Source organism: Pseudophryne corroboree, chromosome 3, assembly GCF_028390025.1.
Source record: "Pseudophryne corroboree isolate aPseCor3 chromosome 3, aPseCor3.hap2, whole genome shotgun sequence".
In the NCBI taxonomy this organism is placed as follows: domain Eukaryota; kingdom Metazoa; phylum Chordata; class Amphibia; order Anura; family Myobatrachidae; genus Pseudophryne; species Pseudophryne corroboree.
Window position 1 is genome coordinate 102,696,560 of NC_086446.1, and position 22,464 is coordinate 102,719,023.

Consider the following 22,464-nt stretch of genomic DNA (forward strand, 5'->3'; position numbering starts at 1 on the left):
TTCACAGTGCTATAACAGTATTACCGGTACCCAGCCCGGTTCACAGGGTTTTACCAGTTATAACTGTACCCAGTCAGGTTCACAATTAGTTTCCAGTTATACCGGTACTAGGCCAGTTTCACAGTTCGTTACCAGTTATATCGGTGCTCAGCCAAGTTCACAGTGCATTTCCAGTTATACCGGTACCAAGCTCGGTTCATAGTGTGGTACCATTTATTCCGGTACCCAGCCCGGTTCACAGTGCATTACCATTTATACCGGTACCCAGCCCAGTTCACAGTGTGTTACCATTGATACCGGTTTTCAGCCCAGTTCTCAGTGTGTAACCATTAATACCGGTAACCAGCCCGGTTCACACTGCATTACCATTTATACCGGTACCGAGTCCGATTCACAGTGCATTACCAGTTATACCGGTACCCAGCCCGGTTCACAGTGCGTTACCAGTTATACCGGTTTTCAGCCCGGTTCACAGTGTGTAACCAGTAATACCGGAACCCAGCCCGGTTCACAGTGCATTACCATTTATACAGGTACCGAGCCCGGTTCACAGTGCATTACCAATTATACCGGTACCCAGCCCGGTTCACAGTGCATTTCCAGTTATACCGGTACCCAGCCCGGTTCACAGTGCATTACCAGTTATACCGGTACCCAGCCTGGTTCACAGTGCGTTACCAGTTATACCGGTACCCAGCCCGGTTCACAGTGCGTTACCAGTTATACCGGTACCCAGCCCGGTTCACAGTGCGTTACCAGTTATACCTGTACCCAGCCCGGTTCACAGTGCTATAACAGTATTACCGGTACCCAGCCCGGTTCACAGGGCTTTACCAGTTATACCTGTACCCAGTCAGGTTCACAATTAGTTTCCAGTTATACCGGTACTAGGCCAATTGCTCAGTTCGTTACCAGTTATATCGGTACTCAGCCAGTTTCACAATGCATTTCCAGTTATACCGGTACCAAGCTCGGTTTATAGTGTGGTACCATTTATTCCGGTACCCAGCCCGGTTCACAGTGCGTTACTAGTTATACAGGTACCCAGACCGTTTTACATTGCGTTACAATTTATACCGGTTTTCAGCCCGGTTCACAGTGTGTAACCAGTAATACCGGTACCCAGCCCGGTTCACAGTGCATTACCATTTATACCGGTACCCATCCCGGTTCGCAGTGCGTTACCAGTTATTTTTGTACCCAGCCCGGTTCACAGTGCACTAACAGTTATACCGGTACCCAGCCCGGTTTACAGTGCGTTACCAGTTATACCGGTACCCAGCCCGGTTCATAGTGCGTTACCATTTTTACCGGTACCCAGCCCGGTTCACAGTGCGTTACTAGTTATACCGGTACCCGGACCGGTTCACAGTGCGTTACCATTTATACCGGTTTTCAGCCCGGTTCACAGTATGCAACCATTAATATCGGTACCCAGCCCGGTTCACAGTGCATTACCTTTTATACAGGTACCGAGCCCGGTTCACAGTGCATTACCAATTATACCGGTACCCAGCCAGGTTCACAGTGCATTTCCAGTTATACCGGTACCCAGCCCGGTTCACAGTGCGTTACCAGTTATACCGGTACCCAGCCCGGTTCACAATGCGTTACCAGTTATACCGGTACCCAGCCCGGTTCACAGTGCGTTACCAATTATACCGTTACCCAGCCCGGTTCACAGTGCATTTCCAGTTATACCGGTACTCAGCCCGGTTCACAGTGCGTTACCAGTTATACCGGTACCCAGCCCGGTTCACAGTGCGTTACCAGTTATACCGGTACCCAGCCTGGTTCACAGTGCGTTACCAGTTATACCGGTACCCAGTCCGGTTCACAGTGCTATAACAGTATTACCGGTACCCAGCCCGGTTCACAGGGTTTTACCAGTTATAACTGTACCCAGTCAGGTTCACAATTAGTTTCCAGTTATACCGGTACTAGGCCAGTTTCACAGTTCGTTACCAGTTATATCGGTACTCAGCCAAGTTCACAGTGCATTTCCAGTTATACCGGTACCAAGCTCGGTTCATAGTGTGCTACCATTTATTCCGGTACCCAGCCCGGTTCACAGTGCGTTACTAGTTATACCGGTACCCAGACCGTTTTACATTGCGTTACAATTTATAGCGGTTTTCAGCACGGTTCACAATGTGTAACCAGTAATACCGGTACCCAGCCCGGTTCACAGCGCATTACCATTTATACCGGTACCCAGCCCAGTTCACAGTGCATTACCATTTATACCGGTACCCAGCCCGGTTCCCAGTGCGTTACCAGTTATTATTGTACCCAGCCCGGTTCACAGTGCACTAACAGTTATACCGGTACCCAGCCCGGTTCACAGTGCGTTACCAGTTATACCGGTACCCAGCCCGGTTCACAGTGCTATAACAGTATTACCGGTACCCAGCCCGGTTCACAGGGCTTTACCAGTTATACCTGTACCCAGTCAGGTTCACAATTAGTTTCCAGTTATACCGGTACTAGGCCAGTTGCACAGTTCGTTACCAGTTATATCGGTACTCAGACAGGTTCACAATGCATTTCCAGTTATACCGGTACCCAGCCTGGTTCACAGTGCGTTACCAGTTATACCGGTACCCAGCCCGGTTCACAGTGCATTACCAGTTATACCGGTACCCAGCCCGGTTCACAGTGCGTTACCAGTTATACCGGTACCCAGCCCGGTTCACAGTGCTATAACAGTATTACCGGTACCCAGCCCGGTTCACAGTGCGTTACTAGTTATACCGGTAACCAGCCCGGTTCACAGTGCGTTTCCAGTTATACCGCTACCCAGCCCGGTTCACAGTGCGTTACCAGTTATACCGGTACCCAGTGTCACAATCCTGACTGTAATTCTCATATTTGGCGACTTACCCCTGCTTTCTGTCCTGGATCCTGTGTCTTTTCACTCACGGAGTTAAACAGCTTGTCAGCACTGAGTTTCCTGAGTTCTCTGCCTGAGAGGTAATCAGCTCCACCTGTGGTGATCTCCTGTGTGAGGCTGAATTCAGTAATCTAAAAGCAAGCATCCTGTGTTTTGCAGAAGTCCAGGCTTCAGTGTTCTCTTGGCCTGCTAGGCCTCATTCTACATCACAGCCTTGGCTAGAGTAGTCACATGACAGTGACATCACCTAATCCTGCCCACCAATCATCAAGGACCAGGAAGTATAAATCAGGAGGCTGAGTTGGAATCTGGGCCATTTCCTCGTGTCACATACAGCCTTGTGAGAGTCTTTATGCTGAGCTCCCTTAAGGTAACCATTGTACCTAAGTTCCTGTGGAAACTCTGTTCCCTTGTTCCTGTATGGTTACTTGTGTGTTGCCATTTGATTTCACCATTTCCCTGAGTCTCAATGTAAAGGCACAGCTGCAATGTTTCGTCTTAAAGGCACAGTACTGAATTCCATGTTCTCCACTGAAAACCACAGCTGTCGTGTTTCAGTTTTACTACTGTTGTAGTTGGGATCTCCAGACCTCAGCATCTCCGTGCTTCCAGCACCTCCGTGCCTCCGTGCTTCCAGCACCTCCGTGACTCAGCATCTCCGTGCCTCAGCACCTCCGTGCCTCCGTGCTTCCAGCACCTCCGTGACTCAGCATCTCCGTGCTTCCAGCACCTCCGTGCCTCCGTGCTTCCAGCACCTCCGTGACTCAGCGTCTCCGTGCCTCAGCACCTCCGTGCCTCAGTACCTCCGTGCTTCCAGCACCTCCGTGCCTCCGTGCTTCCAGCACCTCCGTGCCTCCGTGCTTCCAGCACCTCCGTGACTCAGCATCTCCGTGCTTCCAGCACCTCCGTGCCTCCGTGCTTCCAGCACCTCCGTGACTCAGCGTCTCCGTGCCTCAGCACCTCCGTGCCTCAGTACCTCCGTGCTTCCAGCACCTCCGTGCCTCCGTGCTTCCAGCACCTCCGTGCCTCCGTGCTTCCAGCACCTCCGTGCCTCCGTGCTTCAGCACCTCCGTGACTCAGCATCTCCGTGCCTCAGCACCTCCGTGCCTCAGTACCTCCGTGCTTCCAGCACCTCCGTGCCTCCGTGCTTCCAGCACCTCCGTGCCTCCGTGCTTCCAGCATCTCCGTGACTCAGCATCTCCGTGCCTCAGCACCTCCGTGCCTCCGTGCCTCAGCACCTCCGTGCCTCAGTACCTCCGTGCTTCCAGCACCTCCGTGCCTCCGTGCCTCAGCACCCCCAGTGTCTCTACGCACTCCAGTGTCTCTACGCACCTCAGTGCCTCTACGCACCTCAGTGCCTCTACGCACCTCAGTGCCTCTACGCACCTCAGTGCCTCTACGCACCTCAGTGCCTCTACGTACCTTAGTGTCTCCAAGTACCTCAGTGTCTCCAAGTACCTCAGTGCCTCTACGCACCTCAGTGCCTCTACGTACCTCAGTGTCTCCAAGTACCTCAGTGTCTCCAAGTACCTCAGTGTCTCCAAGTACCTCAGTGTCTCCAAGTACCTCAGTGTCTCCAAGCACCTCAGTGTCTCCAAGCACCTCAGTGTCTCCAAGCACCTCAGTGTCTCCAAGCACCTCAGTGTCTCCAAGCACCTCAGTGTCCCCAAGCACCCCGTGCCCTTTAGCACAGTTGTACCTGTTATTCTTCACTGATTCATCAGCGCCTTTCCAGTTCTGTCTTTCAGGAGACCTTCAGCGCCCACACGTGCTTCCTGTCTGCCGACCTCATCCTGCATGAGGAGAACCTGGATTCGGCCATCTCTGCCGCGGTTCCTCTTCCCAGTCACCGGAAGAGACCCCGAGTCCACAACACTTCCAAAACCAGGTCAGTGGTGGTATTCGTGTAGTCCTCCAGTCGCCCGCGCAGACTTCGCTAGCACCGGGTTCACAAAAACCTTAGTCATGACAGTAGGAAATGGCCCCATGGACCCGGCCGAAAGTGTTTGTCTGACGCAGGACCTCCTAAGCAATATTGCAGGACGCTTGGAAGGTCTGGAGTCGACTCAGCATCAATTGGCACAGTGTCTGCAGCGGAATTCTTTCTCCAGAGATTCTCTGACCTTCTGCTCTAAGACTCCTGACCAACTGCAGATATTCTACCAGATGTTATTACAGTTACAAGAACTTTTGCCTAGTATTCTCTCTGTAATGCCTGATCTCCTCAGGAATACTACCAACGTTGTTGATCCTGTTTTGTCCCAACCAGTTAATAGAGTCTCTTCCTCTGTGCAAGGAAAAGTTGTTCATCAGAGCTATCCACGGCCCAAGCTCTCTGAAGCTGAACGTCAGCGGCGTAGGGAGCTACACCTCTGTCTTTACTGTGGAAATTCCGGTCATTTTGTTAAAGACTGCATTCTTCGCAAGCCAGGGAATGGTGACAAATCGCAGTATCACAGTGCTCATGTCTACAAGTCATCCACAGTAGCCGATCCTGCTACTGCTGACGGGGGTATCAAGATGGCTACTCGGAAAGAGACTCAAATTTATGACTGGGGTCCGGTGATTAAAAGACCTTATCCCAAGTTGGGTGTCCAGAGAAGAATATTCAAGCCATTTAGAGTCACAGAGGAGTCAGAGTGTCCAGCCCCAGGGGGGGCGTCCGTGTCTTCAGCCCCAGGAGGGGCGTCTTCAGAGTGTCCAGCCCCAGGGGGGGCGTCTTCAGAGTGTCCAGCCCCAGGAGGGGCGTCTTCAGAGTGTCCAGCCCCAGGAGGGGCGTCTTCAAAGTGTCCAGCCCCAGGAGGGGCGTCTTCAGAGTGTCTAGCCCCAGGAGGGGCGTCTTCAGAGTGTCTAGCCCCAGGAGGGGCGTCTTCAAAGTGTCCAGCCCCAGGAGGGGCGTCTTCAAAGTGTCTAGCCCCAGGAGGGGCGTCTTCAGAGTGTCCAGCCCCAGGGGGGGCGTCCGTGTCTTCAGCCCCAGGGGGGGCGTCTTCAGAGTGTCCAGCCCCAAGAAGGGGTTCTTCAGAGTGTCCAGCCCCAAGAAGGGGTTCTTCAGAGCGTCCAGCCCCAGTGAGGGGTTCAGAGCGTCCAGCCCCAGTGAGGGGTTCAGAGCGTCCAGCCCCAGGAGGGGGTTCTTCAGAGGGCACAGCCCCAGGAGGGGGTTCTTCAGAGGGTCCAGCCCCAGGAGGGGGTTCCGAGGGTACAGCCCCAGGAAGGGGATCCGAGGGTCCAGAGCCAGAGGGTCTACAGAGTGCTGCCCAGCCAGAGGGTCTTCAGAGCGCTGCCCAGCCAGAGAGCCTTCAGAGCGCTGCCCAGCCAGAGAGCCTTCAGAGCGCTGCCCAGCCAGAGAGCCTTCAGAGCGTAGACCAGCCCCGTGAAGAGAGGTCTCTTGCCTCAGCCCAGCCCCTTGAAGTGGGGGCTCTTGCCTCAGCCCAGCCCCGTGAAGAGGGGGCTCTTGCCTCAGCCCAGCCCCGTGAAGAAGGGGCTCAGCCCGTCCCGGTTCCAGCCGGTCCAGCGATACTCCAGGACCAGCCTGGTCAGTCTTCGTTGGCTCCAGCCAATTCAAGTGTTCTCAAATCCAATCCAGTCCTATTCGTCCAGCCAAAGCTTTCTCCAGTTTCAGCCTCTAACCTTTCGTCTGATGGTTTACCTCCTATTTACTTTGATGGAGATTTATTGCAATATGCCGCTCTGGTTGAACAATTTCTCTCTCTGATGGAGTCTGATCCTTCAGGTGCAGTAACTCCTTCCAACGTTACTCGATATTTATTCCTGGCATTCAGAGGAAGAGCTTTGGAGTGGGCCAACAGGCTTTTTGAGAGGAATGATCCTGTGTTCCATGATTTACAGACTTTTAGTAATGCAGTCTTGGAAGAATTTACTCCAAAGTCCTCGGAATCTGACTTAGTTAAAAGATCATGCTCCAAAAAGAATCTCAGTTCGTCTTCATTCAAACTACAACAGTCTGATACAAAAGTAAGTTTGTGCAGTCCTGCCAAAGATAGTCCAAGTATCTCCTTCCGTAAGAATCCGACCATTCAGGTTGGTCATGTAGGAGTCTCTCCTAGCTCAATACTAAGTTCTCCGCAAAATAATTTAAAGTTACAGTGCACTTCTAGGTCATTTTCAAACTGTGTATCTAACGGAGATTCGTATTTTCCGTTAGACTTGGACTCAGACTCTGAATTTGATCCAGTTTATGATGCTACTCCTTTCCTGGGAGGTGCTGTTCCTTCCTGTTATGCTTCCACGCATGAAGAGGTTCCAGAATCACCAAAAAGCTCTACAGGTCTCTGTATGAAAAGTCCTCGTTATAGAACAAGATTTAATCTAAGCCTCAGTGGAGTGCTAGCTTCGAAAGCACAATCTTCTCGCACTACAAAACGAGGAGAGGAACCTTCTACAGTTTATTCCTCAGTCCTTTCGGATGAAGGAAATTCCAGTCTTGTCTATGATGGATGGTCTACCTGTTCTGAAGATGATCAGGAAGACTTCTAAAGAATCCAGCTTAAGTTTTGTTTCTGGACCCTCTGGTTTCCACTTTTTAGAAGTTATTTAGAAGTTATTCATCAAGTTCCTCTAAGATTCAAGATGGGTGTCCGGAGTCCACCCTTGAAGAGGGGGATACTGTCACAATCCTGACTGTAATTCTCATATTTGGCGACTTACCCCTGCTTTCTGTCCTGGATCCTGTGTCTTTTCACTCACGGAGTTAAACAGCTTGTCAGCACTGAGTTTCCTGAGTTCTCTGCCTGAGAGGTAATCAGCTCCACCTGTGGTGATCTCCTGTGTGAGGCTGAATTCAGTAATCTAAAAGCAAGCATCCTGTGTTTTGCAGAAGTCCAGGCTTCAGTGTTCTCTTGGCCTGCTAGGCCTCATTCTACATCACAGCCTTGGCTAGAGTAGTCACATGACAGTGACATCACCTAATCCTGCCCACCAATCATCAAGGACCAGGAAGTATAAATCAGGAGGCTGAGTTGGAATCTGGGCCATTTCCTCGTGTCACATACAGCCTTGTGAGAGTCTTTATGCTGAGCTCCCTTAAGGTAACCATTGTACCTAAGTTCCTGTGGAAACTCTGTTCCCTTGTTCCTGTATGGTTACTTGTGTGTTGCCATTTGATTTCACCATTTCCCTGAGTCTCAATGTAAAGGCACAGCTGCAATGTTTCGTCTTAAAGGCACAGTACTGAATTCCATGTTCTCCACTGAAAACCACAGCTGTCGTGTTTCAGTTTTACTACTGTTGTAGTTGGGATCTCCAGACCTCAGCATCTCCGTGCTTCCAGCACCTCCGTGCCTCCGTGCTTCCAGCACCTCCGTGACTCAGCATCTCCGTGCCTCAGCACCTCCGTGCCTCCGTGCTTCCAGCACCTCCGTGACTCAGCATCTCCGTGCTTCCAGCACCTCCGTGCCTCCGTGCTTCCAGCACCTCCGTGACTCAGCGTCTCCGTGCCTCAGCACCTCCGTGCCTCAGTACCTCCGTGCTTCCAGCACCTCCGTGCCTCCGTGCTTCCAGCACCTCCGTGCCTCCGTGCTTCCAGCACCTCCGTGACTCAGCATCTCCGTGCTTCCAGCACCTCCGTGCCTCCGTGCTTCCAGCACCTCCGTGACTCAGCGTCTCCGTGCCTCAGCACCTCCGTGCCTCAGTACCTCCGTGCTTCCAGCACCTCCGTGCCTCCGTGCTTCCAGCACCTCCGTGCCTCCGTGCTTCCAGCACCTCCGTGCCTCCGTGCTTCCAGCACCTCCGTGACTCAGCATCTCCGTGCCTCAGCACCTCCGTGCCTCAGTACCTCCGTGCTTCCAGCACCTCCGTGCCTCCGTGCTTCCAGCACCTCCGTGCCTCCGTGCTTCCAGCATCTCCGTGACTCAGCATCTCCGTGCCTCAGCACCTCCGTGCCTCCGTGCCTCAGCACCTCCGTGCCTCAGTACCTCCGTGCTTCCAGCACCTCCGTGCCTCCGTGCCTCAGCACCCCAGTGTCTCTACGCACTCCAGTGTCTCTACGCACCTCAGTGCCTCTACGCACCTCAGTGCCTCTACGCACCTCAGTGCCTCTACGCACCTCAGTGCCTCTACGCACCTCAGTGCCTCTACGTACCTTAGTGTCTCCAAGTACCTCAGTGTCTCCAAGTACCTCAGTGCCTCTACGCACCTCAGTGCCTCTACGTACCTCAGTGTCTCCAAGTACCTCAGTGTCTCCAAGTACCTCAGTGTCTCCAAGTACCTCAGTGTCTCCAAGTACCTCAGTGTCTCCAAGCACCTCAGTGTCTCCAAGCACCTCAGTGTCTCCAAGCACCTCAGTGTCTCCAAGCACCTCAGTGTCTCCAAGCACCTCAGTGTCCCCAAGCACCCCGTGCCCTTTAGCACAGTTGTACCTGTTATTCTTCACTGATTCATCAGCGCCTTTCCAGTTCTGTCTTTCAGGAGACCTTCAGCGCCCACACGTGCTTCCTGTCTGCCGACCTCATCCTGCATGAGGAGAACCTGGATTCGGCCATCTCTGCCGCGGTTCCTCTTCCCAGTCACCGGAAGAGACCCCGAGTCCACAACACTTCCAAAACCAGGTCAGTGGTGGTATTCGTGTAGTCCTCCAGTCGCCCGCGCAGACTTCGCTAGCACCGGGTTCACAAAAACCTTAGTCATGACACCCAGCCCGGTTCACAGTTCGTTACCAGTTATACCGGTACCCAGCCCGGTTCACAATGCGTTACCAGTTATACCGGTACCCAGCCCGGTTCACAGTGCGTTATCAATTATACCGTTACCCAGCCCGGTTCACAGTGCGTTTCCAGTTATACCGGTACCCAGCCCGGTTCACAGTGCGTTACCAGTTATACCGGTACCCAGCCCGGTTCACAGTGTGTTACCAGTTATACTGGTACCCAGCCCGGTTCACAGTGCGTTACCAGTTATACCGGTACCCAGCCCGGTTCACAGTGCATTACCAGTTATACCGGTACCCAGCCCGGTTCACAGTGCGTTACCAGTTATACCGGTACCCAGCCCGGTTCACAGTGCTATAACAGTATTACCGGTACCCAGCCCGGTTCACAGGGCTTTACCAGTTATACCTGTACCCAGTCAGGTTCACAATTAGTTTCCAGTTATACCGGTACTAGGCCAGTTGCACAGTTCGTTACCAGTTATATCGGTACTCAGACAGGTTCACAATGCATTTCCAGTTATACCGGTACCCAGCCCGGTTCACAGTGCGTTACCAGTTATACCGGTACCCAGCCCGGTTCACAGTGCATTACCAGTTATACCGGTACCCAGCCCGGTTCACAGTGCATTACCAGTTATACCGGTACCCAGCCCGGTTCACAGTGCTATAACAGTATTACCGGTACCCAGCCCGGTTCACAGGGCTTTACCAGTTATACCTGTACCCAGTCAGGTTCACAATTAGTTTCCAGTTATACCGGTGCTAGGCCAGTTTCACAGTTCGTTACCAGTTATATCGGTACTCAGCCAAGTTCACAGTGCATTTCCAGTTATACCGGTACCAAGCTCGGTTCATAGTGTGCTACCATTTATTCCGGTACCCAGCCCGGTTCACAGTGCGTTACTAGTTATACCGGTACCCAGACCGTTTTACATTGCGTTACAATTTATAGCGGTTTTCAGCACGGTTCACAATGTGTAACCAGTAATACCGGTACCCAGCCCGGTTCACAGTGCATTACCATTTATACCGGTACCCAGCCCAGTTCACAGTGCATTACCATTTATACCGGTACCCAGCCCGGTTCCCAGTGCGTTACCAGTTATTATTGTACCCAGCCCGGTTCACAGTGCACTAACAGTTATACCGGTACCCAGCCCGGTTTACAGTGCGTTACCAGTTATACCGGTACCCAGCCCGCTTCACAGTGCGTTACCATTTATACCGGTACCCAGCCCGGTTCACAGTGCGTTACTAGTTATACCGGTAACCAGCCCGGTTCACAGTGCATTACCATTTATACCGGTACCCAGCCCGGTTCACAGTGCGTTACCAGTTATACCGGTTTTCAGTCCGGTTCACAGTGTGTAACCAGTAATACCGGTACCCAGCCCGGTTCACAGTGCATTACCATTTATCCAGGTACCGAGCCCGGTTCACAGTGCATTACCAATTATACCGGTACCCAGCCCGGTTCACAGTGCGTTTCCAGTTATACCGGTACCCAGCCCAGTTCACAGTGCGTTACCAGTTATACCGGTACCCAGCCCGGTTCACAATGCGTTACCAGTTATACCGGTACCCAGCCCGGTTCACAGTGCGTTACCAGTTATACCGTTACCCAGCCCGGTTCACAGTGCGTTACCAGTTATACCGGTACCCAGCCCGGTTAACAGTGCGTTACCAGTTATACCGGTACCCAGCCCGGTTCACAGTGCTATAACAGTATTACCGGTACCCAGCCCGGTTCACAGGGCTTTACCAGTTATACCTGTACCCAGTCAGGTTCACAATTAGTTTCCAGTTATACCGGTACTAGGCCAGTTGCACAGTTCGTTACCAGTTATATCGGTACTCAGCCAGGTTCACAATGCATTTCCAGTTAAACCGGTTCCAAGCTCGGTTCATAGTGTGGTACCATTTATTCCGGTACCCAGCCCGGTTCACAGTGCGTTACTAGTTATTCCGGTACCCAGACCATTTTACATTGCGCTACAATTTATACCGGTTTTCAGCCCGGTTCACAGTGTGTAACCAGTAATACCGGTACCCAGCCCAGTTCACAGTGCATTACCATTTATACCGGTACCCAGCCCGGTTCCCAGTGCGTTACCAGTTATTATTGTACCCAGCCCGGTTCACAGTGCACTAACAGTTATACCGGTACCCAGCCCGGTTTACAGTGCGTTACCAGTTATACCGGTACCCAGTCCGGTTCACAGTGCGTTACCATTTATACCGGTACCCAGCCCGGTTCACAGTGCGTTACTAGTTATACCGGTACCCTGACCGGTTCACAGTGCGTTACCATTTATACCGGTACCCAGCCCGGTTCACAGTGCGATACCAGTTATACCGGTACCCAGCCCGGTTCACAGTGCTATAACAGTATTACCGGTACCCAGCCCGGTTAACAGTGCATTACCAGTTACACCGGTACCCAGCCTGGTTCACAGTGCGTTACCAGTTATACCGGTACCCATCCCAGTTCTCAGTGCGTTACCAGTTATACCGGTACCCAGCCCGGTTCACAGTGCATTACCAATTATACCGGTACCCAGCCCGGTTCACAGTGCGTTACCAGTTATACCGGTACCCAGCCCGGTTCACAGTGCGTTACCAGTTATACCAGTACCCAGCCCGGTTCATAGTGCGTTACCAGTTATACCGGTACCCAGCCCGGTTCACAGTGCTTTACCAGTTATACCGGTACCCAGCCCGGTTCACAGTGCTATAACAGTATTACCGGTACCCAGCCCAGTTAACAGTGCATTACCAGTTACACCGGTACCCAGCCTTGTTCACAGTGCGTTACCAGTTATACCGGTACCCATCCCGGTTCTCAGTGCGTTACCAGTTATACCGGTACCCAGCCCGGTTCACAGTGCATTACCAATTATACCTGTACCCAGCCCGGTTCACAGTGCGTTTCCAATTATACCGGTACCCAGCCCGGTTCACAGTGCGTTACCAGTTATACCGGTACCCAGCCCGGTTCATAGTGCGTTACCAGTTATACCGGTACCCAGCCCGGTTCACAGTGCGTTACCAGTTATACCGGTACCCAGCCCGGTTCATAGTGCGTTACCATTTTTACCGGTACCCAGCCCGGTTCACAGTGCGTTACTAGTTATACCGGTACCCGGACCGGTTCACAGTGCGTTACCATTTATACCGGTTTTCAGCCCGGTTCACAGTATGCAACCATTAATATCGGTACCCAGCCCGGTTCACAGTGCATTACCTTTTATACAGGTACCGAGCCCGGTTCACAGTGCATTACCAATTATACCGGTACCCAGCCCGGTTCACAGTGCATTTCCAGTTATACCGGTACCCAGCCCGGTTCACAGTGCGTTACCAGTTATACCGGTACCCAGCCCGGTTCACAATGCGTTACCAGTTATACCAGTACCCAGCCCGGTTCACAGTGCGTTACCAATTATACCGTTACCCAGCCCGGTTCACAGTGCATTTTCAGTTATACCGGTACCCAGCCCGGTTCACAGTGCGTTACCAGTTATACCGGTACCCAGCCCGGTTCACAGTGCGTTACCAGTTATACCGGTACCCAGCCCGGTTCACAGTGCGTTACCAGTTATACCGGTACCCAGCCCGGTTCACAGTGCTATAACAGTATTACCGGTACCCAGCCCGGTTCACAGGGTTTTACCAGTTATAACTGTACCCAGTCAGGTTCACAATTAGTTTCCAGTTATACCGGTACTAGGCCAGTTTCACAGTTCGTTACCAGTTATATCGGTACTCAGCCCGGTTCACAGTGCGTTACCAGTTATACCGGTACCCAGCCCGGTTCACAGTTCGTTAACAGTTATACCGGTACCCAGCCCGGTTCACAATGCGTTACCAGTTATACCGGTACCCAGCCCGGTTCACAGTGCGTTATCAATTATACCGTTACCCAGCCCGGTTCACAGTGCGTTTCCAGTTATACCGGTACCCAGCCCGGTTCACAGTGCGTTACCAGTTATACCGGTACCCAGCCCGGTTCACAGTGTGTTACCAGTTATACTGGTACCCAGCCCGGTTCACAGTGCGTTACCAGTTATACCGGTACCCAGCCCGGTTCACAGTGCGTTACCAGTTATACCGGTACCCAGCCCAGTTCACAGTGCTATAACAGTATTACCGGTACCCAGCCCGGTTCACAGGGCTTTACCAGTTATACCTGTACCCAGTCAGGTTCACAATTAGTTTCCAGTTATACCGGTACTAGGCCAGTTGCACAGTTCGTTACCAGTTATATCGGTACTCAGACAGGTTCACAATGCATTTCCAGTTATACCGGTACCCAGCCCGGTTCACAGTGCGTTACCAGTTATACCGGTACCCAGCCCGGTTCACAGTGCATTACCAGTTATACCGGTACCCAGCCCGGTTCACAGTGCGTTACCAGTTATACCGGTACCCAGCCCGGTTCACAGTGCTATAACAGTATTACCGGTACCCAGCCCGGTTCACAGGGCTTTACCAGTTATACCTGTACCCAGTCAGGTTCACAATTAGTTTCCAGTTATACCGGTGCTAGGCCAGTTTCACAGTTCGTTACCAGTTATATCGGTACTCAGCCAAGTTCACAGTGCATTTCCAGTTATACCGGTACCAAGCTCGGTTCATAGTGTGCTACCATTTATTCCGGTACCCAGCCCGGTTCACAGTGCGTTACTAGTTATACCGGTACCCAGACCGTTTTACATTGCGTTACAATTTATAGCGGTTTTCAGCACGGTTCACAATGTGTAACCAGTAATACCGGTACCCAGCCCGGTTCACAGTGCATTACCATTTATACCGGTACCCAGCCCAGTTCACAGTGCATTACCATTTATACCGGTACCCAGCCCGGTTCCCAGTGCGTTACCAGTTATTATTGTACCCAGCCCGGTTCACAGTGCACTAACAGTTATACCGGTACCCAGCCCGGTTTACAGTGCGTTACCAGTTATACCGGTACCCAGCCCGCTTCACAGTGCGTTACCATTTATACCGGTACCCAGCCCGGTTCACAGTGCGTTACTAGTTATACCGGTAACCAGCCCGGTTCACAGTGCATTACCATTTATACCGGTACCCAGCCCGGTTCACAGTGCGTTACCAGTTATACCGGTTTTCAGTCCGGTTCACAGTGTGTAACCAGTAATACCGGTACCCAGCCCGGTTCACAGTGCATTACCATTTATCCAGGTACCGAGCCCGGTTCACAGTGCATTACCAATTATACCGGTACCCAGCCCGGTTCACAGTGCGTTTCCAGTTATACCGGTACCCAGCCCGGTTCACAGTGCGTTACCAGTTATACCGGTACCCAGCCCGGTTCACAATGCGTTACCAGTTATACCGGTACCCAGCCCGGTTCACAGTGCGTTACCAGTTATACCGTTACCCAGCCCGGTTCACAGTGCGTTACCAGTTATACCGATACCCAGCCCGGTTAACAGTGCGTTACCAGTTATACCGGTACCCAGCCCGGTTCACAGTGCGTTACCAGTTATACCGGTACCCAGCCCGGTTCACAGTGCGTTACCAGTTATACCGGTACCCAGCCCTGTTCACAGTGCGTTACCAGTTATACCGGTACCCAGCCCGGTTCACAGTGCGTTACCAGTTATACCGGTACCCAGCCCGGTTCACAGTGCATTACCAATTATACCGGTACCCAGCCCGGTTCACAGTGCGTTTCCAGTTATACCGGTACCCAGCCCGATTCACAGTGCATTACCAGTTATACCGGTACCCAGCCCGGTTCACAGTGCGTTACCAGTTATACCAGTACCCAGCCCGGTTCACAGTGCGTTCCCATTTATACCGGTACCCAGCCCGGTTCACAGTGCGTTACCAGTTATACCGGTACCCAGCCCGGTTCACAGTGCGTTACCAGTTATACCGGTACCCAGCCCGGTTCACAGTGCTATAACAGTATTACCGGTACCCAGCCCGGTTCACAGGGCTTTACCAGTTATACCTGTACCCAGTCAGGTTCACAATTAGTTTCCAGTTATACCGGTACTAGGCCAGTTGCACAGTTCGTTACCAGTTATATCGGTACTCAGCCAGGTTCACAATGCATTTCCAGTTAAACCGGTTCCAAGCTCGGTTCATAGTGTGGTACCATTTATTCCGGTACCCAGCCCGGTTCACAGTGCGTTACTAGTTATTCCGGTACCCAGACCATTTTACATTGCGCTACAATTTATACCGGTTTTCAGCCCGGTTCACAGTGTGTAACCAGTAATACCGGTACCCAGCCCAGTTCACAGTGCATTACCATTTATACCGGTACCCAGCCCGGTTCCCAGTGCGTTACCAGTTATTATTGTACCCAGCCCGGTTCACAGTGCACTAACAGTTATACCGGTACCCAGCCCGGTTTACAGTGCGTTACCAGTTATACCGGTACCCAGTCCGGTTCACAGTGCGTTACCATTTATACCGGTACCCAGCCCGGTTCACAGTGCGTTACTAGTTATACCGGTACCCTGACCGGTTCACAGTGCGTTACCATTTATACCGGTACCCAGCCCGGTTCACAGTGCGATACCAGTTATACCGGTACCCAGCCCGGTTCACAGTGCTATAACAGTATTACCGGTACCCAGCCCGGTTAACAGTGCATTACCAGTTACACCGGTACCCAGCCTGGTTCACAGTGCGTTACCAGTTATACCGGTACCCATCCCAGTTCTCAGTGCGTTACCAGTTATACCGGTACCCAGCCCGGTTCACAGTGCATTACCAATTATACCGGTACCCAGCCCGGTTCACAGTGCGTTACCAGTTATACCGGTACCCAGCCCGGTTCACAGTGCGTTACCAGTTATACCAGTACCCAGCCCGGTTCATAGTGCGTTACCAGTTATACCGGTACCCAGCCCGGTTCACAGTGCTTTAGCAGTTATACCGGTACCCAGCCCGGTTCACAGTGCTATAACAGTATTACCGGTACCCAGCCCAGTTAACAGTGCATTACCAGTTACACCGGTACCCAGCCTTGTTCACAGTGCGTTACCAGTTATACCGGTACCCATCCCGGTTCTCAGTGCGTTACCAGTTATACCGGTACCCAGCCCGGTTCACAGTGCATTACCAATTATACCTGTACCCAGCCCGGTTCACAGTGCGTTTCCAGTTATACCGGTACCCAGCCCGGTTCACAGTGCGTTACCAGTTATACCGGTACCCAGCCCGGTTCATAGTGCGTTACCAGTTATACCGGTACCCAGCCCGGTTCACAGTGCGTTACCAGTTATACCGGTACCCAGCCCGGTTCATAGTGCGTTACCAGTTTTACCGGTACCCAGCCCGGTTCACAGTGCGTTACTAGTTATACCGGTACCCGGACCGGTTCACAGTGCGTTACCATTTATACCGGTTTTCAGCCCGGTTCACAGTATGCAACCATTAATATCGGTACCCAGCCCGGTTCACAGTGCATTACCTTTTATACAGGTACCGAGCCCGGTTCACAGTGCATTACCAATTATACCGGTACCCAGCCCGGTTCACAGTGCATTTCCAGTTATACCGGTACCCAGCCCGGTTCACAGTGCGTTACCAGTTATACCGGTACCCAGCCCGGTTCACAATGCGTTACCAGTTATACCGGTACCCAGCCCGGTTCACAGTGCGTTACCAATTATACCGTTACCCAGCCCGGTTCACAGTGCATTTCCAGTTATACCGGTACCCAGCCCGGTTCACAGTGCGTTACCAGTTATACCGGTACCCAGCCCGGTTCACAGTGCGTTACCAGTTATACCGGTACCCAGCCCGGTTCACAGTGCGTTACCAGTTATACCGGTACCCAGCCCGGTTCACAGTGCTATAACAGTATTACCGGTACCCAGCCCGGTTCACAGGGTTTTACCAGTTATAACTGTACCCAGTCAGGTTCACAATTAGTTTCCAGTTATACCGGTACTAGGCCAGTTTCACAGTTCGTTACCAGTTATATCGGTACTCAGCCAAGTTCACAGTGCATTTCCAGTTATACCGGTACCAAGCTCGGTTCATAGTGTGCTACCATTTATTCCGGTACCCAGCCCGGTTCACAGTGCGTTACTAGTTATACCGGTACCCAGACCGTTTTACATTGCGTTACAATTTATAGCGGTTTTCAGCACGGTTCACAATGTGTAACCAGTAATACCGGTACCCAGCCCGGTTCACAGTGCATTACCATTTATACCGGTACCCAGCCCAGTTCACAGTGCATTACCATTTATACCGGTACCCAGCCCGGTTCCCAGTGCATTACCAGTTATTATTGTACCCAGCCCGGTTCACAGTGCACTAACAGTTATACCGGTACCCAGCCCGGTTCACAGTGCGTTACCAGTTATACCGGTACCCAGCCCGGTTCACAGTGCTATAACAGTATTACCGGTACCCAGCCCGGTTCACAGGGCTTTACCAGTTATACCTGTACCCAGTCAGGTTCACAATTAGTTTCCAGTTATACCGGTACTAGGCCAGTTGCACAGTTCGTTACCAGTTATATCGGTACTCAGACAGGTTCACAATGCATTTCCAGTTATACCGGTACCCAGCCCGGTTCACAGTGCGTTACCAGTTATACCGGTACCCAGCCCGGTTCACAGTGCATTACCAGTTATACCGGTACCCAGCCCGGTTCACAGTGCGTTACCAGTTATACCGGTACCCAGCCCGGTTCACAGTGCGTTACCAGTTATACCGGTACCCAGCTCGGTTCATAATGCGTTACCAGTTATACCGGTACCCAGCCCGGTTCACAGTGCGTTACCAGTTATACCGGTACCCAGCCCGGTTCACAGTGCTATAACAGTATTACCGGTACCCAGCCCAGTTAACAGTGCATTACCAGTTACAGCGGTACCCAGCCTGGTTCACAGTGCGTTACCAGTTATACCGGTACCCATCCCGGTTCTCAGTGCGTTACCAGTTATACCGGTACCCAGCCCGGTTCACAGTGCATTACCAATTATACCGGTACCCAGCCCGGTTCACAGTGCGTTTCCAGTTATACCGGTTCCCAGCCCGGTTCACAGTGCGTTACCAGTTATACCGGTACCCAGCCCGGTTCACAGTGCTATAACAGTATTACCGGTACCCAGCCCGGTTCACAGGGTTTTACCAGTTATAACTGTACCCAGTCAGGTTCACAATTAGTTTCCAGTTATACCGGTACTAGGCCAGTTTCACAGTTCGTTACCAGTTATATCGGTGCTCAGCCAAGTTCACAGTGCATTTCCAGTTATACCGGTACCAAGCTCGGTTCATAGTGTGGTACCATTTATTCCGGTACCCAGCCCGGTTCACAGTGCATTACCATTTATACCGGTACCCAGCCCAGTTCACAGTGTGTTACCATTTATACCGGTTTTCAGCCCAGTTCTCAGTGTGTAACCATTAATACCGGTAACCAGCCCGGTTCACACTGCATTACCATTTATACCGGTACCGAGTCCGATTCACAGTGCATTACCAGTTATACCGGTACCCAGCCCGGTTCACAGTGCGTTACCAGTTATACCGGTTTTCAGCCCGGTTCACAGTGTGTAACCAGTAATACCGGTACCCAGCCCGGTTCACAGTGCATTACCATTTATACAGGTACCGAGCCCGGTTCACAGTGCATTACCAATTATACCGGTACCCAGCCCGGTTCACAGTGCATTTCCAGTTATACCGGTACCCAGCCCGGTTCACAGTGCATTACCAGTTATACCGGTACCCAGCCTGGTTCACAGTGCGTTACCAGTTATACCGGTACCCAGCCCGGTTCACAGTGCGTTACCAGTTATACCGGTACCCAGCCCGGTTCACAGTGCGTTACCAGTTATACCTGTACCCAGCCCGGTTCACAGTGCTATAACAGTATTACCGGTACCCAGCCCGGTTCACAGGGCTTTACCAGTTATACCTGTACCCAGTCAGGTTCACAATTAGTTTCCAGTTATACCGGTACTAGGCCAATTGCTCAGTTCGTTACCAGTTATATCGGTACTCAGCCAGTTTCACAATGCATTTCCAGTTATACCGGTACCAAGCTCGGTTTATAGTGTGGTACCATTTATTCCGGTACCCAGCCCGGTTCACAGTGCGTTACTAGTTATACAGGTACCCAGACCGTTTTACATTGCGTTACAATTTATACCGGTTTTCAGCCCGGTTCACAGTGTGTAACCAGTAATACCGGTACCCAGCCCGGTTCACAGTGCATTACCATTTATACCGGTACCCATCCCGGTTCGCAGTGCGTTACCAGTTATTTTTGTACCCAGCCCGGTTCACAGTGCACTAACAGTTATACCGGTACCCAGCCCGGTTTACAGTGCGTTACCAGTTATACCGGTACCCAGCCCGGTTCATAGTGCGTTACCATTTTTACCGGTACCCAGCCCGGTTCACAGTGCGTTACTAGTTATACCGGTACCCGGACCGGTTCACAGTGCGTTACCATTTATACCGGTTTTCTGCCCGGTTCACAGTATGCAACCATTAATATCGGTACCCAGCCCGGTTCACAGTGCATTACCTTTTATACAGGTACCGAGCCCGGTTCACAGTGCATTACCAATTATACCGGTACCCAGCCCGGTTCACAGTGCATTTCCAGTTATACCGGTACCCAGCCCGGTTCACAGTGCGTTACCAGTTATACCGGTACCCAGCCCGGTTCACAATGCGTTACCAGTTATACCGGTACCCAGCCCGGTTCACAGTGCGTTACCAATTATACCGTTACCCAGCCCGGTTCACAGTGCATTTCCAGTTATACCGGTACTCAGCCCGGTTCACAGTGCGTTACCAGTTATACCGGTACCCAGCCCGGTTCACAGTGCGTTACCAGTTATACCGGTACCCAGCCCGGTTCACAGTGCGTTACCAGTTATACCGGTACCCAGTCCGGTTCACAGTGCTATAACAGTATTACCGGTACCCAGCCCGGTTCACAGGGTTTTACCAGTTATAACTGTACCCAGTCAGGTTCACAATTAGTTTCCAGTTATACCGGTACTAGGCCAGTTTCACAGTTCGTTACCAGTTATATCGGTACTCAGCCAAGTTCACAGTGCATTTCCAGTTATACCGGTACCAAGCTCGGTTCATAGTGTGCTACCATTTATTCCGGTACCCAGCCCGGTTCACAGTGCGTTACTAGTTATACCGGTACCCAGACCGTTTTACATTGCGTTACAATTTATAGCTGTTTTCAGCACGGTTCACAATGTGTAACCAGTAATACCGGTACCCAGCCCGGTTCACAGCGCATTACCATTTATACCGGTACCCAGCCCAGTTCACAGTGCATTACCATTTATACCGGTACCCAGCCCGGTTCCCAGTGCGTTACCAGTTATTATTGTACCCAGCCCGGTTCACAGTGCACTAACAGTTATACCGGTACCCAGCCCGGTTCACAGTGCGTTACCAGTTATACCGGTACCCAGCCCGGTTCACAGGGCTTTACCAGTTATACCTGTACCCAGTCAGGTTCACAATTAGTTTCCAGTTATACCGGTACTAGGCCAGTTGCACAGTTCGTTACCAGTTATATCGGTACTCAGACAGGTTCACAATGCATTTCCAGTTATACCGGTACCCAGCCTGGTTCACAGTGCGTTACCAGTTATACCGGTACCCAGCCCGGTTCACAGTGCATTACCAGTTATACCGGTACCCAGCCCGGTTCACAGTGCGTTACCAGTTATACCGGTACCCAGCCCGGTTCACAGTGCTATAACAGTATTACCGGTACCCAGCCCGGTTCACAGTGCGTTACTAGTTATACCGGTAACCAGCCCGGTTCACAGTGCGTTTCCAGTTATACCGCTACCCAGCCCGGTTCACAGTGCGTTACCAGTTATACCGGTACCCAGCCCGGTTCACAGTTCGTTACCAGTTATACCGGTACCCAGCCCGGTTCACAATGCGTTACCAGTTATACCGGTACCCAGCCCGGTTCACAGTGCGTTATCAATTATACCGTTACCCAGCCCGGTTCACAGTGCGTTTCCAGTTATACCGGTACCCAGCCCGGTTCACAGTGCGTTACCAGTTATACCGGTACCCAGCCCGGTTCACAGTGTGTTACCATTTATACTGGTACCCAGCCCGGTTCACAGTGCGTTACCAGTTATACCGGTACCCAGCCCGGTTCACAGTGCATTACCAGTTATACCGGTACCCAGCCCGGTTCACAGTGCGTTACCAGTTATACCGGTACCCAGCCCGGTTCACAGTGCTATAACAGTATTACCGGTACCCAGCCCGGTTCACAGTGCACTAACAGTTATACCGGTACCCAGCCCGGTTCACAGTGCGTTACCAGTTATACCGGTACCCAGCCCGGTTCACAGTGCTATAACAGTATTACCGGTACCCAGCCCGGTTCACAGGGCTTTACCAGTTATACCTGTACCCAGTCAGGTTCACAATTAGTTTCCAGTTATACCGGTACTAGGCCAGTTGCACAGTTCGTTACCAGTTATATCGGTACTCAGACAGGTTCACAATGCATTTCCAGTTATACCGGTACCCAGCCCGGTTCACAGTGCGTTACCAGTTATACCGGTACCCAGCCCGGTTCACAGTGCATTACCAGTTATACCGGTACCCAGCCCGGTTCACAGTGCATTACCAGTTATACCGGTACCCAGCCCGGTTCACAGTGCTATAACAGTATTACCGGTACCCAGCCCGGTTCACAGGGCTTTACCAGTTATACCTGTACCCAGTCAGGTTCACAATTAGTTTCCAGTTATACCGGTGCTAGGCCAGTTTCACAGTTCGTTACCAGTTATATCGGTACTCAGCCAAGTTCACAGTGCATTTCCAGTTATACCGGTACCAAGCTCGGTTCATAGTGTGCTACCATTTATTCCGGTACCCAGCCCGGTTCACA